A 16930-nucleotide genomic window follows, 5' to 3' on the forward strand; every position below is an offset into this window, starting at 1 on the left:
ATGTCCGACTCTGTGTGACCCCATAGACGGCAGCCCACCAGGCTCCCCCGTCCCTGGGATTCTCCAGGCAAGAACACTGGAGTGGGTTGCCATTTCCTTCTCCAATGCATGAAAGGGAAAAGTGAAAGTGAAGTCGCTCAGCCGTGTCCGACTCTTCGAAACCCCATGGACTGCAGCCTACCAGGCTCCTCCGTCCATGGGATTTTCCAGGCAAGAGTACTGGAGTGGGGTGCCATCGCCTTCTCCATGGTACCCTTTTGGAGAGAGGCAAAAGTGGTTGGACTTTTACCTGATTTATGAACTGGTTCATTTGTATCTTTGGATGCATTTGTGTGTATATTTTGTATTTTGCTTGTCATGAATTTCCTGTCTTTAAAAATGGAGAATTTTAAATGATCAACTAATTTCAACTATCCCTAAAGCAAGTCTTCTGAGGCTTATTTTGAATAAGATAAATGCATGGGTGGGAGGATGATAATATTTTATTGTAACAATGTGTGGCCATAGTACCTGTTGGGATCTTCACAAGGGGTTTAGGCAGGGTTATCTTGGGGCCCTGTGCCCCAAGTACTGTAACCTTTCTTGTATTAATTATGTCATTTATGGTCTACTGTGTTGTGGTATTTGTAAAACCCCAAGACCAAACTTGAGGGTTTATTTAGGATTTTGTGTTTGTTCTTTGGGTTTTTCATTTTGTTTGGTATTGTTCTCCATTTACAGCCAAAGAAATTTTGTGATATTTAAGACTTTTACTGATGTCAAATGGAGGAAAGGATCAGGGAAAAAAAAAAAAAAGGAAAAAAACCTGTCTGTTCTTGTCCAAGAGTGGGACATCCCCAAGAAGAAGAGAAAGGTTCCAGTTGGCTCCTAAAATCACCAAAATCTATGAATAGAAGTGTCTTTTCCATAAATATTATTATAAAAGGGTATTGCCATCTAGAAAGGTTAGCTTGATTTCTCACATCTGCCAGAAACCCAATTTGAATACAATCTCTTTTGTAACTGATGGGCTTTGTATTGCTGTACCTGATTCATGACTGAATATTTGGAATGGGAGCTTTGAGGTCCCTGTGTTTGTGTGTTTGTATGTGTATAATAGGTATGTGGCACTGCCAAAATTAATCTGTAAAAGAGCTCTATTTAATTAGTTTAAAGGGAATTAAGCACTTACATAAATACTCAAACACATAAGACATTGGCCAGAATACATTTTAGGTTCATAAATACTCAGTATTGAATTAATATCTGGTATACGCTAAGTTGCTTCAGTCGTGTCCGACCTGTGTGACCCCATAGATGGCAGCCCACCAGGCTCCCCTGTCCCTGGGATTCTCCAGGCAAGAACACTGGAGTGGGTTGCCATTTCCTTCTCCAATGCATGAAAGTGAAAAGTGAAAGTGAAGTCACTCAGTCGTGTCCGACTCCTAGCAACCCTGTGGACTGCAGCCTACCAGGCTCCTCCGTCCATGGGATTTGCCAGGCAAGAGTACTGGAGTGGGGTGCCATTGCCTTCTCCGAATATCTGGTATATCTGGTATTAAAGTTATCTTGGGCTTCCCAGGTGGTTCAGTGGTAAAGAATCTGCTTGCCAATTCAGAAGACATGGATTTGATCCCTGGGTTGGGAAGATCCCCTGAAGGATGAAATGGCAACCCATTCCAATATTCTTGCCTGGAAAATCCCAAAGGCAGAGGAGCCTGGAGAGCTACAGTCCATGGGGTTGTAAGAGTTGACTGAGCACATATGCAATCATTAAAGTTACCTTAAGCTTTCTGGTTTGATTAATACAGATATGGTTTTACAGTTATGAATTTAGGTATAATACTTTTATTGTACATATGTTTACTAGAAATCAAATAAGACCTTATTATTCCTGTTACAAAATTTGTCAGCAAGAAAAATAAACGATATGACAAAGCTTTTAAGTAAATAGAGGTAAGTGAGGTAAGAGTTTTCAATAATCTTTAGGAATATTATGTTTTGGGAATGTCTAACTAAAATAGTCTCTCCAGATTTTTGTAACTTTAAACTAAATGAAGAGAATTCATTGACTATCTGAGTCATTTCAAATAGGATAAAATAGTGGAACATTAATTGCTGGGCAGGTCTAAGTTTACCTACCTTTGCTTCTTAGGAGAGGAAGACCAAAGCATAAGTTTATCAATCAATAAATGCTGATATGATAAACAGATACAGTCACTGTATTATTTTTAAAGCTTTTTTTGAAGATTTGTAATTTTAAAAGTTGTAAAACAAAGAAATCCTTACTACTTTTCTTACCAGAATTCATTAGAAAAGCAACAGTTAGAATAAAAACAAAAAAGCAAGCTCCATTTGCAGAGAAACTAGAAGAGATCTGAAATCTTAGGCCCAATAGAGGAAAGATAACAAAAAGCATCAGAGGTTGATCAGAGAGGCTTGTAGGAGAACATGAAGAGAAGCTGCTGTAGTAGAGAGGGATTCAGCAGCTAAAATATAGACAAAGGAGCGACTAGCAGGCAGGAATAAATATCCCTCTCAGCATGTAGGGGGAGATTCCTTTTAAAACAGAAGCAGCAATACCAGCAGGAACTTCCTGGATCTGGTCTGGTTCTGAGAAGCAGTAGAGAAGGAGCACACAGATGAAACATTTGTAAGACATGACCTGTCTATTATATAAAGAGACTGTGTATATATATTTATATTCTATATTATATAATATTATTTGTAACATATATACTATAAATAAATATTATAAATTATATAAAATATAAAAATGTTATATGTAATTATACAATATACAAATTAAAATTCCAGGGACTGTATAGTCCATGGGGTCACAAGAGTCCAACACAACTGAGCAACTGAACTGAACTGAATTCTAAGATAGTGAACTTTGTCATGGAAAAAAAGAAAATACAATTGCCAATCCCTCCCAATTAACCTTTGCTAAATGAAGTTACATGCAAAACCTAGGATGATAAGACATTTCACCTGGCCTGGATATTATCCTGGCTTTGTCCCAAAGGGAACTTCCTGAAATTTTGGATTACACACCCACAATTAAAAACAGTTGAAACAAAACAAAAACCCAGGGCTTACTAGAGGGGAAAAAAGGGATAGTTAAATGTGAGACCTCTCACTACAAAAACAAACAAACAACACTGTTAAAAGCTAAGAACTAAAGCCACTTAATGAATTCCTGATCCCAGAAACCATGATAATAATAAAAGCTTATTGTTTTAAGCAACTAAGTTTTATGGTGTTTTGTTATACAAAATATTCTACTTGGTGATTACACCATAACTTTGGGGTTATTTTCTTTACTGTTCAGAATTTGTACTTCTATCAGATAACTTAATAAGATGCAAATGATTTTCTTCTCCAAGTAAACACCTGGGCCCTAATCCATAATAAATAGTATTATCAAACAAAGTTATATTCTCTTCGAAGAGTTTCTCAACCTCTGTGCTGTGGAAGCTTGGGTCCAGTTAATATTTTGTTGGGATGGGGTGGAGGCTGTCCTGTGCATTGTAGTATATGTCACGAGATGCTTGTAGCACTCTGTCTTCCCCACTTGTGACAACCAAAAAATGCCTCCAGACAGTTCCAAATGTCTTCTTTGGGACAAAACTGCTCTTGTCTGAGAACCACTGCACAGGCATCAGACTCATGTGGAGGTCTTGCTCACGCACAGATTAACAGACTCCATGCATAGAGTTTCATTTTTTTTAATTGGAGGCTAATTACTTTGTTGGGAGAAATATCAAAAACCTCAGATATGCAGATGACAGCACCCTTATGGCAGAAAGTGAAGAGGACTAAAAAGCCTCTTGATGAAAGTGAAAGAGGAGAGTGAAAAAGTTGGCTTAAAGCTCAACATTCAGAAAACGAAGATCATGGCATCTGGTCCCATCACTTCATGGGGAAACAGTGGAAACAGTGTCAGACTTTATTTTTTTGGGTTCCAAAATCACTGCAGATGGTGACTGCAGCCATGAAATTAAAAAACACTTAACTCCCTGGAAGAAAAGTTATGACCAACCTAGACAGCATATTGAAAAGCAGAGACATTACTTTGCCAGCAAAGGTCCATCTAGTCAAGGCTATGGTTTTTCCAGTGGTCATGTATGGATGTGAGGATTGGACTGTGAAGAAAGCTGAGAGCCGAAGAATTGATGCTTTTGAACTGTGGTGTTGGAGAAGACTCTTGAGAGTCCCTTGGACTGCAAGGAGATCCAACCAGTCCATTCTGAAGGAGATCAGCCCTGGGATTTCTTTGGAAGGAATGATGCTAAAGCTGAAACTCCAGTACTTTGGCCACCTTATGCAAAGAGTTGACTCATTAGAAAAGACTGTGATGCTGGGGGGAATTAGGGGTAGGAGGAGAAGGGGACGACAGAGGATGAGATGGCTGGATGGCATCACTGACTCGATGGACGTAAGTCTGAGTGAATTCTGGGAGTTGGTGATGGACAGGGAGGCCTGGCGTGCTGCGATTCATGGGGTCAAAAAGAGTCGGACACGACTGAGCGACTGAACTGAACTGAGGGTGGAAACTGAGAACTTGTATTTCTGAGTTCCCTGGTGATGCTGGTGCTGATGCTGTTAGTTGAGTACTGCACTTGAGAATTGCTGCTCTAGGAAGTCAGCTAACTCTTAAGCAGGCTTGTTAAGACACTGCTCTAAAATGACATCCAAAGGACAACGCAGCCATTCTTTATTTCCAGGTAAGGGGTGAGCTTTCTTAGTAATTCTTTCTAAAGACATAGAAGGTGAACACAATTCTACGTAGTTGTAAAGGTAAACACTGGAACAACACTCTAATCTGTCTAAATATTAGAATAAATACAAAAACCAAAGAGAACCTCTATGACATTTAAAAGTTGTAAAAATAGAAAACAGAATCTAAAATAAGACAGAACTAAGTTCAAATATATCTGTCATGTAAATATAAATGGACTACACTCAACTATATTTTTAAAAAGATTCTCAGACTGATAACAAAGAAAAATCCAATTCTCTGATGTCTTCAAGAGACTTCTTATAAGTGATTCAGATGGTTGAAAAAAAGTTTTTAAACGCTGGTCATAAATATAACACAAAATTCAAAGCAAAAGGCACAAAAGGAGACAAAGGCAGGCTGATTTTTATGCTAAAGGATACAATTCACAGTGAAAATTTAATGATTAAGTATTTTTGCACCAAATTACAGAACATCAGCATTTATAGACTAGGAACTAAAGGTGATTCAAGGAGAAATACACAGAAATATACTAATGGCATAAGAGATTCACTTTCACCTGACTTAGCACATGATATATAAAGGACCAAGTACAGAAAACATACATCGCTGGACTTGTGCCATCTAGTACAGTAGCCACCCACCACGTGTGGTTGTTGAGCACTTGAAATATGCAAAGTCCAAAGTAAGATGTGCTATTAGTACAAAATCTGTCAGACTTCTAAGTGCACAACAAAGAAGGTAAAATTTCACTAAGAAATTCTGTATATTGATTATATGTTACAATATAATATTTTGATGTAATGTGTTAAAGTATTATTAAGAATAATTTTACCATTCAAAAAAATTTCTTAACATAGCTACCATAAAAATTGCATATGTGAATTGTGTTATATTTCATTTGGAGAGTGCTGTTCCAGAAAAATTCTAAAAATTAATGAAGTAAATCTAAATAATTAAAACAGCTAATACATATATGCTGCTTATTTGATTCTAGACACTACCCTAAATGCTTTGCATATGTTAATCCATTTAATTCTTGTACAACCCTAAGAAGTAGATATTATCATTATAGCTACTTTACAAATGAGGAAACTGAGACATAGAGAAATTAAGTAACTTGCCAAAGAGTCCAATAAAAAATCTGGGATTTGGATACTGTTAGTCTGGCTCCTAGAGGAGCAACCCCACGTCCAAGGAGCTGCGGCTGCGTGGGGGAGGGCCGAGAGGAGCTACTCCACGTTCAAGGTCAGGAGGGGCAGCCGTGAGGAGATACCCCTCATCCAAGGTAAGGAGCAGTGGCTGCGGTTTGCTGGAGCAGCCGTGAAGAGATACCCCACATCCAAGGTAAGAGAAACCCAAGTAAGACAGTAGGTGTTGCGAGAGGGCATCAGAGGGCAGACACACTGAAACCATAATCACAGAAAACTAGTCAATCTAATCACACGGACCACAGCCTTGTCTAACTCAACGAAACCAAGCCATGCCATGTGGGCCCACCCAAAATGGGCGGGTCATGGTGGAGAGGTCTGACAGAATGTGGTCCACTGGAGAAGGGAATGGCAAACCACTTCAGTATTCTTGCCTTGAGAACCCCATGAACAGTATGAAAAGGAAAAATGATAGGATACTGAAAGAGGAACTCCTCAGGTCGGTAGGTGCCCAATATGCTACTGGAGATCAGTGGAGAAATAAGTCCAGAAAGAATGAAGGGATGGAGCCAAAGCAAAAACAATACCCAGCTGTGGATGTGACTGGTGATAGAAGCAAGGTCCAATGCTGTAAACAGCAATATTGCATAGGAACCTGAAATGTTAGGTCCATAAATCAAGGCAAATTGGAAGTGGTCAAACAGGAGATGGTAAGAGTGAACGTCAACATTCTAGGAATCAGCAAACTAAAATGGACTGGAATGGGTGAATTTAACTCAGATGACCATTATATCTACTACTGCAGGCAGGAATCCCTTAGAAGAAGTGGAGTAGCCATCATGGTCAACAAGAGAGTCCGAAATGTAGTACTTGGATGCAATCTCAAAAATGACAGAATGATCCCTGTTCATTTCCAAGGCAAACTACTCAGTATCACGATAATCTAAGATTATGCTCCAACCATTAACACTGAATAAGCTGAAGTTGAACGGTTCTATGAAGACCTACAAGACCTTTTAGAACTAACACGCCCAAAAGATGTTCTTTTCATTATAGGGGACTGGAATGCAAAAGTAGGAAGTCAAGAAACACCTGGAGTAACAGGCAAATTTGGCCTTGGAGAATGGAATGAAGCAGGGCAAAGGCTAATAGAGTTTTGCCAAGAGAACGTACTGGTCATAGCAAACACCCTCTTCCAACAACACAAGACAAGACTCTACACATGAACATCACCAGATGATCAACACTGAAATCAGATTAATTATATTCTTTGCAGCCAAAGATGGAGAAGCTCTACACAGTCAGCAAAAACAAGACCAGGAGCTGACTGTGGCTCAGATCATGAACTGCTTATTGCCAAATTTAGACCTAAATTGAAGAAAGTAGGGAAAACCACTAGACCATTCAGGTATGACCTAAATCAAATCCCTTACGATTACACAGTGGAAATGAGAAATAGATTTAAGGAACTAGATCTGATAGAGTGCCTGATGAACCATGGACAGAGGTTCGTGACATTGTACAGGAGACGGATCAAGACCTTCCCCATGGAAAAGAAATGCAAAAAAGCAAAATGGCTGTTTGAGGAGGCCTTACAATTAGCTGAGAAAAGAAGAGAAGCGAAAAGCAAAGGAGAAAAGGAAAGATATTCCCATTTGAATGCAGAGTTCCAAAGAATAGCAAGGAGAGATAAGAAAGCCTTCCTCAGCAATCAATGCAAAGAAATAGAGGAAAACAACAGAATGGGAAAGACTAGAGATCTCTTCAAAAAAATTAGAGCTACCAAGGGAACATTTCATGCAAAGATGGGCTTGATAAAGGACAGAAATGGTATGGACCTAACAGAAGCAGAAGATATTAAAAGATGGCAAGAATACACAGAACTGTACAAAAAAGATCTTCACAACCCAGATAATCATGATGGTGTGTTCACTCACCTAGAGCCAGACATCCTGGAATATGAAGTTAAGTGGGCCTTAGAAAGCATCACTACGAACAAAGCTAGTGGAGGTGATGGAATTCCAGTTGAGCTATTTCAAATCCTGAAAGATGATGCTGTGAAAGTGCTGCACTCAATACGCCAGCACATTTGGAAAACTCAGCAGTGGCCACAGGACTGGAAAAGGTCAGTTTTCATTCCAATCCCAAAGAAAGGGAATGCGAAAGAATATTCAAACTACCACACAATTGCACTCATCTCACACGCTAGCAAAGTAATGCTCAAAATTCTCCAAGCCAGGCTTCAGCAATACATGAACCATGAACTTCCAGATGTTCAAGCTGGTTTTAGAAAAGGCAGAGGAACCAGAGGGACGGGGGAGCCTGGTGGCCTGCCGTCTCTGGGGTCGCACAGAGTCGGACACGACTGAAACGACTTAGCAGCAGCACCAGCAGTCAAGGCTATGGTTTTTCCAGTGGTCATATATGGATGTGAAAGTTGGACTGTGAAGAAAGCTGAGCACCGAAGAATTGATGCTTTTGAACTGTGGTGTTGGAGAAGACTCTTGAGAGTCCCTTGGACTGCAAGGAGATCCAACCAGCCCATTCTAAAGGAGATGAGTCCTGGGTGTTCACTGGAAGGACTGATGCTAAAGCTGAAACTCCAGTACTTTGGCCACTTTATGCGAAGAGTTGACTCCTTAGAAAAGACTGTGATGCTGGGAGGGATTGGGGGCAGGAGGAGAAGGGGACGACAGAGGATGAGATGGCTGGATGGCATCACCAACTCGATGCACATGAGTTTGGGTGATCTCCAGGAGTTGGTGATGGACAGGGAGGCCTGGCGTGCCTGTCCTATTCATGGGCTCGCAGAGTCGGACACGACTGAGCAACTGAACTGAAGTCTGGCTCTAGAGTCTGTACTCTAAACCATGGTTAAAAATTAATGCATATCCATGTTAACCCTGTCCTCTAAAAACAGACTGTCTTTAGTTCTGTCTTCTTCAATGAAACAATTACAAAAATCAACCATACGTTAGGTCACAAGGAAAAACATCAGTAAATTTCCAAAGTTTGGAAATAATAGAGATAAAACTTTATCATAATACTATAAAATTAGAACTTGATGGCAAAACTAGAAAAATAAATTCCCTAAAATCCAGAAGTTAAATCAAAAGTTACCTCTTTCAAATCTTTAAGAAGAAATTGAAGAATTTATAAGAAATGATCTTGAAGACACTATACATACTTCCTACAAGTTGCACATAAGCACTGCCCATAAGAGGAAAAGTCAGTCTTAAATATATGAATACATTAATATACAAGAAAGAATAAAAATAAATGACTATTTAAATTTAGACCTAAAACAAAGGGAAAATAGAAAACCTAGTTAAAATGGATAATTTCTAGGAAAATACAATCTGCAAAACCTGACTTAAGAAAACAATAGTGGGGTCATTGAAGAGTTGCTGTCCAAAGTTATCATCAGACTCAGATAGTTCTACTAAAAACTGTTATCACACTTTTAAATTATAGATTAATTCTGTATAATTTACATAGTTCTAGAACATAATGAAGACTCCTAAAAACTTTAAAGTAAGTCAAACATAATACTGACATCAAAAGAAAACTGGAATAATATCATTTATGAATATCAAGGCAAATCTGAACTATTTTAAGTACAGTGCAAAATATACAGGTTAGTACTAGGAATTTAAGAATGGTTCAGTATTCTTTTATCTATGAATATGTGATTAGGTTAAAATCTAAAGAGAAAATTATATGATCGTCTTAATAAATGCTAAATATTTGACAAAATTCAATACCCATTTTTATTTAAAACTCTTGAAAATAAAAAACAATTTAAAAAAATAGATAAAAACTTTTGAATGTGATTAAAATGTATTTATCTCAACTGGCCAAACCAGGAAGATACTTAGAAAACATTGTAAGCATTGTGAGTAAAGCCTTGCCGATGATAAGAAGGCCTATAATCATTTATTATCTAACATTGCCTTTGAGAGGTGTTAAGTAATACAGAATATAAAAAGGGAAATAGGAGTATAAATATTTTAAAGTAGGCAAAAACAATTACTGTGAAGTGACTACACTGAGACACTAAAAGTGAATCAACTGAAACTTACTACAAACAAAAAGAAAAACCAATAACTGGGTATTAAATGAATAGAAATAACAGTCATTAATACGGACAGTAATCAGAAAGTAAAAGACCTCATATACAAGTGACAAAATAGTTAAGATATCAAGGAATAAACTTAATAAGAAACAAACAAACTAAGCTTTAAAGTGCTCTTGATAGACACAAAACAAGATTGAAATGCATGGAAAGGTACCAAGTTCCTGGAGAGGAAGGAAACATCGTGAAGATTTTAGTTTTATTCAAGTGAACCTTTGAATTCTTTACTGTGAACTTCAAAAAACACCAAGAGGATTTTTGTGTTTGTGTGTTAGCAAACTGATTTTAAAGTTTACAGGAAGAAAAATATGTACATAAATAGCTAAGAAGTATATGAAAAAAAGCAATAGTGAGAACTAGTTAGCCCTGTCAGATATTAAAGCATAAAACAGTTTATTAAAAGGGTATGAATCCATAGAAAAGGACTAAGAAGTCCGAAACAGGAGAGATAATACAGTAATTAAGTATACAATAAAGTGGCCATCTCATTACATTTCAAAAACAGATATTACTCAGTAAATAATTTGAGACAACTGGGTAGCAACCTTAAATTTGGATCAATAGCTGAAAACTAGCACAATAATTTCCAAATGAATAAAAGATTTAAATGGAAAAAAAATCAAACCACTATGTAACTATGGAATGATTGTAAACTATGGAATGTAAACTATGGAATGATTATTTTAAATTGTTATCTTGGAAAGTGAATGCCTTTTTAAACATGACCGTATCCAGAAATCATAAAAGAGAAGACATAAAAATCGGCTATGTAAAAAATAAATAAGTCTGAGTGGCTGTTCCCAGCAAAAGTTTTCAAAAGATAAATTTAAAACATGTTTCAGAATATTTGCAAGTCATACCACTAACACACAGATTATTTAATATAAAGAGCTACAAATTCATACAACAAATTCAACATCCTGGTTTCAAATAAAATGGGAAAAGGAACTGAACAGGTAAGTCACACCAAAAGAAATCCATAGGACTCATAAAACCATATTACCCTCCTCACAAAAAAGAAATATAACCTTTTTAAAAGTTTTTAAACTACTATGCAATAACTTGTTTTACTACTATGCAATAATAGTTTTCACTCATCAGATTCAAAATTTTTAAATACTTTCTGGGCATGAATGTGGAGAAACATTCTATTCACACATCATTGCTGGTAATAATTTGTAGAATCTCGATTGAAGACTATTTTGGCAATACCCTTCAAAATTAGAACTCTATTTTCTTTTTCACTTAGTAGTTCCATGTCTGGGAACTTACCCTAAAAATAATGGTGATAATAATAACAGTAGCAGCAGCAACCGACACAGCATTTACTCTATGTCAGGCACTCACTCAAGTAGTTTACAGAAAGGGATTCTTTCAGTCTTTTCAATACCCTGAGCTCTTACAGATAAGAAACGTGAGGCACAGAGAAGTTACATCACAGGCTCCAGGATGCACAGCTATTAAACGGTGCAGCCAGTCTTCAAATCCCAGCAGCATGTCTTCAGAATCCAGGCTGTTACTCATGACCTCTCAAGATACACTTGCACATAAGGGAAATACAAAGTGAGCATGTTTTTCACAACAGCATTGTTTGGAATGGGAAACAACTGGAAATAACCCAGTGTTCATTAATAAAGCTTCGGTTAAATAAATGGCTATATCCACATAATGTAATACCATTTAGATGTTAAAACAAAACTATGAAGTGATAATGGTCTCCAAAATAAATATTCAATAAAAATCAAAGTGAAAAATGGTATGTATTGCAGCCATCATTTGTGTACAAATGAGGGGAAAGAATGAATACATTTAATCTCTTTATGTTTAAATGAGAGCACATGAATGCACACACTCCTAACAAATTAGATGTCTGTGAACCAGTGGCTGAGGGGAAAAGTGAGATTTCTACATTTCAAATTTTGATCCATGTTATTACCTATTCAAAAATTAAATAATCATCATAAAAGAATGGCACAGACCCTCCTTGGGCTTCCCTGGTGGCTCAGTGGTAAAGAATCTGCCCTGCAATGCAGGAGATGGACCCTGAGTTTCCATCTCAGGGTCAGGAAGATCCCCTGGAGAAGGAAATGGCAACCCACTACAGTATTCTTGCTGGGAAATCCCATGGACCCAGAAGCCTGGCAGGCTACAGTCCATGGGGTCACAAAAAGTCAGGCAAGACTTAGTGACTGAGCATGGGAGCATGGACTAACCCTCCTTAGGGTCTGTGTCACACAGGAACACATTGAGGCAAGGTGAACAGTGCCAAGTGTCCCTTTGCAACAAATTCCTAAGAATGACTACAGAAGAATGCATAGTTATGCTTTTAATAATCACTTAATGAAACACAAAAATTATAGAATTAGTTATTAGCAGAACTGAGACAAGAACCATTTTTTTTCAGCTCCTAATATAGTTCTCTTTCCAGTATATCACACTATTACCCTTATTTTTCCCATGGCTAAAATGACTTTAAAGGTGGTGTTCTATACACTCAAAGACAGAGCTTATATTTTCAAATAGGGGCTGGTCTGGTATATAATATACAGGCAGAAATTTCTTTGGTTCAGGACAATGCATTAGAAATGAATTATTCCTCAAACACACATGAAGACATTTATCAATCAGAAATTAGTTTATCAATTTAAGCCTTTCTGGTCATCTGCACTTTTTAAAGTTTTATCATAAGTTTAAATGTTTATTGTTTTCTGTAAAATGAAATGAGTATTGATAGTGATCAGAATACATATCTCATGACATGATTTGATAAAATCAGTTCTATTTTATTTAAGGCATAAAGACCCCTGAAAGTCACTTAACATTTTTCCCGTGAGTTTTAATCCAGTGTGTCTCAATAGATTATGTAAAATAGTCTATTTATATATTTAAAAGAATCCATATGATTAACCAGTACTCTTTCGGTTGCTCTGAACTCAGTGTCTCTAGATGAGTCAATTTGTAAGAGGAAGATGTGGGATGTATTTTGGAATTTTTTATTTTTGCCAAGTGGGAAAACATTTTCTCAGCTCATTTTAGGAAAGAATACTTGTGAAAAATGAGGATTTTAAATGTATTCTCTTGCCTAAAGCAATGTGTTCAAGCAGCATATCCCTTGCAATGACTGTGTTTTCTTGTTTATTCCATTTTGGAAAAACATTATGCTAAATCACAGACATCCACTTACCTTCTTATTTTAGATTGATTTTTGATGAAAAAAAAAAAAATAGATGCTCACCTAGAAGGAACACTCAAAAGAGATATAAAAAGAATTCTGTAACATGAGCCAATGAGCAATGAGTCTCCTAATCTTCGACTCACTCCCTTGGTTTTCCTTGATGATGCTGTTACAAGGCTGTTCTAAACACACACTAAATACACTGGAAAAGAATTCTCCCGTCAGACCAAAAAAAAAAAAGAACAAAAACCTAAAAAGCAAAAGGATGCATAGTGACTGTCCATCATAGACTCTGTATGTGCAGGCAATTGGGATATTTTAGGCTGTTTTGAAATTGTAGGAGAGAATGCCATGTACTTCTTTGAAGTATTTGTTTCAAAATGAAACAGGAAGGGAAAAGATATATAATCTCTTAGGTTCTGTTTAAGGTGTTCCGGAGTATTACCTCTGTAGTGATAATTGCTAAACACTGAATGCCTATTACGTGCCATACACTATGGTAGGCACTTAACACAGATTATCACACTTAAACCACATACTTGTCCTATGCAGGCGGGAACTGCTATCCAGATTTTCCAGATTGGAAGATTATGTACGGTTTGTTGGTGATGTTGTTCAGTTGTGAAGTCACGTCCTACTCTTCGCAACCCCGTGGACTGTAGCCAGCCAGAATCCTGTCCACAGGATTTCCCAGGCAAGAATACTGGAGTGGGTTACCATTTCCTTCCTTTCTTTCCTCCTCATATTTCCTTCAGGGGATCTTCCTGACCCAGGAATTGAACCTGTGTCTCCTGCATTGGCAGGCAGATTCTGTACTGCTGAGCCACTAGGGAACCCCGGTACGGTTTAACTAAATAACTTGTTCAAGGTCATAGAGCTAGTGTACCAGGTTCTGAATCCAGATTACCTGCCTCTAAAGTGTTCTAAATGAAATCGTTAGATAAGTATTTCTTGCAACCAGCCATTGCTTTCGAATTTTAATACAGATACACATTCATAGCTCTAGTTTGTTACAGAGAAAGTACCTCTGGGGAAACATGTTTTCAATCACTTTTATTTTTCCATAGCAAGCACTTCAGTAACTGGATAAGAAGTTAACTGATAGCAGCCCCACAAGATACTAAGGGCTTCTCAGGTGGTGCTAATGGTCAAGAACCTGCCTACCAATGCAGGAGACATAGAGACGCAGGTTCAATCCCTGGGTCAGGAAGACCCCCTGAAGAAGGGCATGGCAACCCACTCCAGTGTTCTTGCCTGGAGAATCCCATGGACAGAGCAGCCTGGCAAGCTACAGTCCAAAGGGCTGCAAAGAGTTGGACACAACTGAAGTGACTAAGCATATAGCACACACATACAAGATATTAAACTGTTATAGATCATCATCATTGTAAATAAGATTATCAAATAGCCCTTTCTCATTCCTTTAGGTTAGGGTTTATTTTCCAGTTGTTTCATTTGAAATGTTTAAATAAATTTCTGATAATTGAAGATTAGTTAGAATGAAACAAATTTTTCTGTAGTTTCACGTTAGTGAAACTTGTGACTCGACTTGTGACTGGTCTTCTATACCACACAACTGGTCTCTACTGAACCTTCAATTAAAAGTGAACAAATTATTAAAAAAAAAGAAAATACAGCACACACACACAAAAAACTAGTCACACTGATTTCTTATTCTTACTCTAAACAAAAAAAAATCCTATAATTTTACTTCCTAAATATTTCCTGAATTTGTGCTTTTGCTCAATTATGCTATATTAATTTAAGCTCTAAGCTCCTGATTCCAATCTTTTCCTCCCTCCTTAAATTGATTCTCTACTTCTTAGCCAGTGATTATTATATAGAATCCAAAACTGACCAGGCTACAAGCCTCAGCATACTAAGGCACATACATTAGGTTCAGTTTACTTGGGAAAGTACATAGAGCCCTCCATAACCTGACCCCTGCAACCTTCCCAACTTCTCCAGGCAATTTCCATCTCATATGAGCAATTCTGACACTGTGCTAGCCTAGCTCCCTGGTACAATATTCAGTTTTTATTATCTTATGATACAATCATCTATTTCTGGCTCTGCCTCTGGACATTTTCCAAGGCAGGGACTTTCTGACCTTTGTGCTTCAAATACCCAACATGGTGCCTGAATAGAGCAGCATTCAAGTGTTTACTGAAGTGCAGGCCTCTCTTATTGAGGAAAGTATAGTAACTTAACATGTACTGGTCATTTTCATAGACTTTTCCCCTAAGCTTTTCCCTCAAATTCCTAGGAAATATGTTAAATTTCTTTTTTTCTCCATTTCCACCCTAGGCTTCTGCATTTACATTTAGTGAGCAGTGAATGATTTACTATGGAAGTTCTCACGCCAACTGTTAAGTTTATGCAACGTCTTTAGCAACACAATTTTGCAGGTGACTCAAAAAACCCAAGGTGAAGGAGAGTTTCAACACTGACATACATACCTGCTTAAACACTGATCTGAACCCTTGGAACACATTAACCTATACAAATGTGGATGTGTAGCACTGAGCAACACATAGCATTTCTAGTGACTACCATGTTAGTGGAAAATGAGAGAAACAAGTAGGGGGAAAAGAGCTTTATATAATATTAGATACCCTGTGATGAATGTATTTTTAGATAAAATTGAATCAAATACCATCCAGGTTACCTAAAGGGGAGATGGTTAAGTAGTATACACACATTAAAAATCTATTTTCAAAATAGTGTAACACAGGCAAATAAAGTGTCCAAAATGGTAGGATGAGCACAACAAAAAAAAAGTCAGTGTAAGAATGTAAATGACCCGGGCAGTGGAAAAACAACTAAGTATGCAGGTTTGAATAGCACTGCTGCTGCTAAGTCGCTTCAGTCATGTACAACTCTGTGTGACCCCATAGATGGCAGCAGTGCAAGAACACTGGAGTGGGTTGCCATTTCCTTCTCCAATGCATGAAAGTGAAAGTGAAGTCGCTCAGTCGTGTCCGACTCTTAGGGACCCCATGGACTGCAGCCTACTAGGCTCCTCCATCCATGGGATTTTCCAGGCAAGAGTACTGGAGTGGGGTGCCATTGCCTTCTCCTTGAATAGCACAGGTCCACTTAAACGTGGATTTTTTTTTTCAATAAATACAGTGCTATACAATCTGCAGCTGAATGCACAGTGCAGAGCGTCAGCAACCCTAACTCCCTCATTGTTCAAAGATCAGCGGTACATAGAAACAAACTTAAATGCTTTCCCTCAGCATGAATTTATTTAGCTCTATTCCAGTTGGATGTGTTGAGAAGAAAGAAATTTCCACCTCTACCCTCCTTGAGTTCTTGCGGACTAATAATAAAATTGACCAAAGACAGATTAGTAGAAGAAAAAGAAACAAATTTTAATTTCTGCATGCTGAGGTCTCACAGAAATGGCACCCAGCCAAAGAAGGCGGCTTTCAAGTTTTAGATAAAAGAAAAAAAAATCTTTTTTGTGATGAATTAACAGGTCAAAGAAACTCAGGTTTGGGGCACTTAATTAGTGAAAACTCTAAATAGTTTGGGCTTGGGGTAGTAAATTAAACAAGTAACAAGGTTGTTTATATGGGCTTCTCAACCTGAATTCCCTACCTTCCACAAGTAGGGTATCCTTTTATCTTTAGGTGCATGGAGTATATGTTTCACATGAGAGACTCATTTCTTGCTTTCTGTGAGACAGAAAGGAGGGTCAGTGTCCCTCTTGCGTTGGCAGTTTCTTAATTTAAAATAAT

The sequence above is a fragment of the Bos taurus genome, chromosome 11 (genome assembly GCF_002263795.3).
Source record: "Bos taurus isolate L1 Dominette 01449 registration number 42190680 breed Hereford chromosome 11, ARS-UCD2.0, whole genome shotgun sequence".
NCBI lineage: Eukaryota > Metazoa > Chordata > Mammalia > Artiodactyla > Bovidae > Bos > Bos taurus.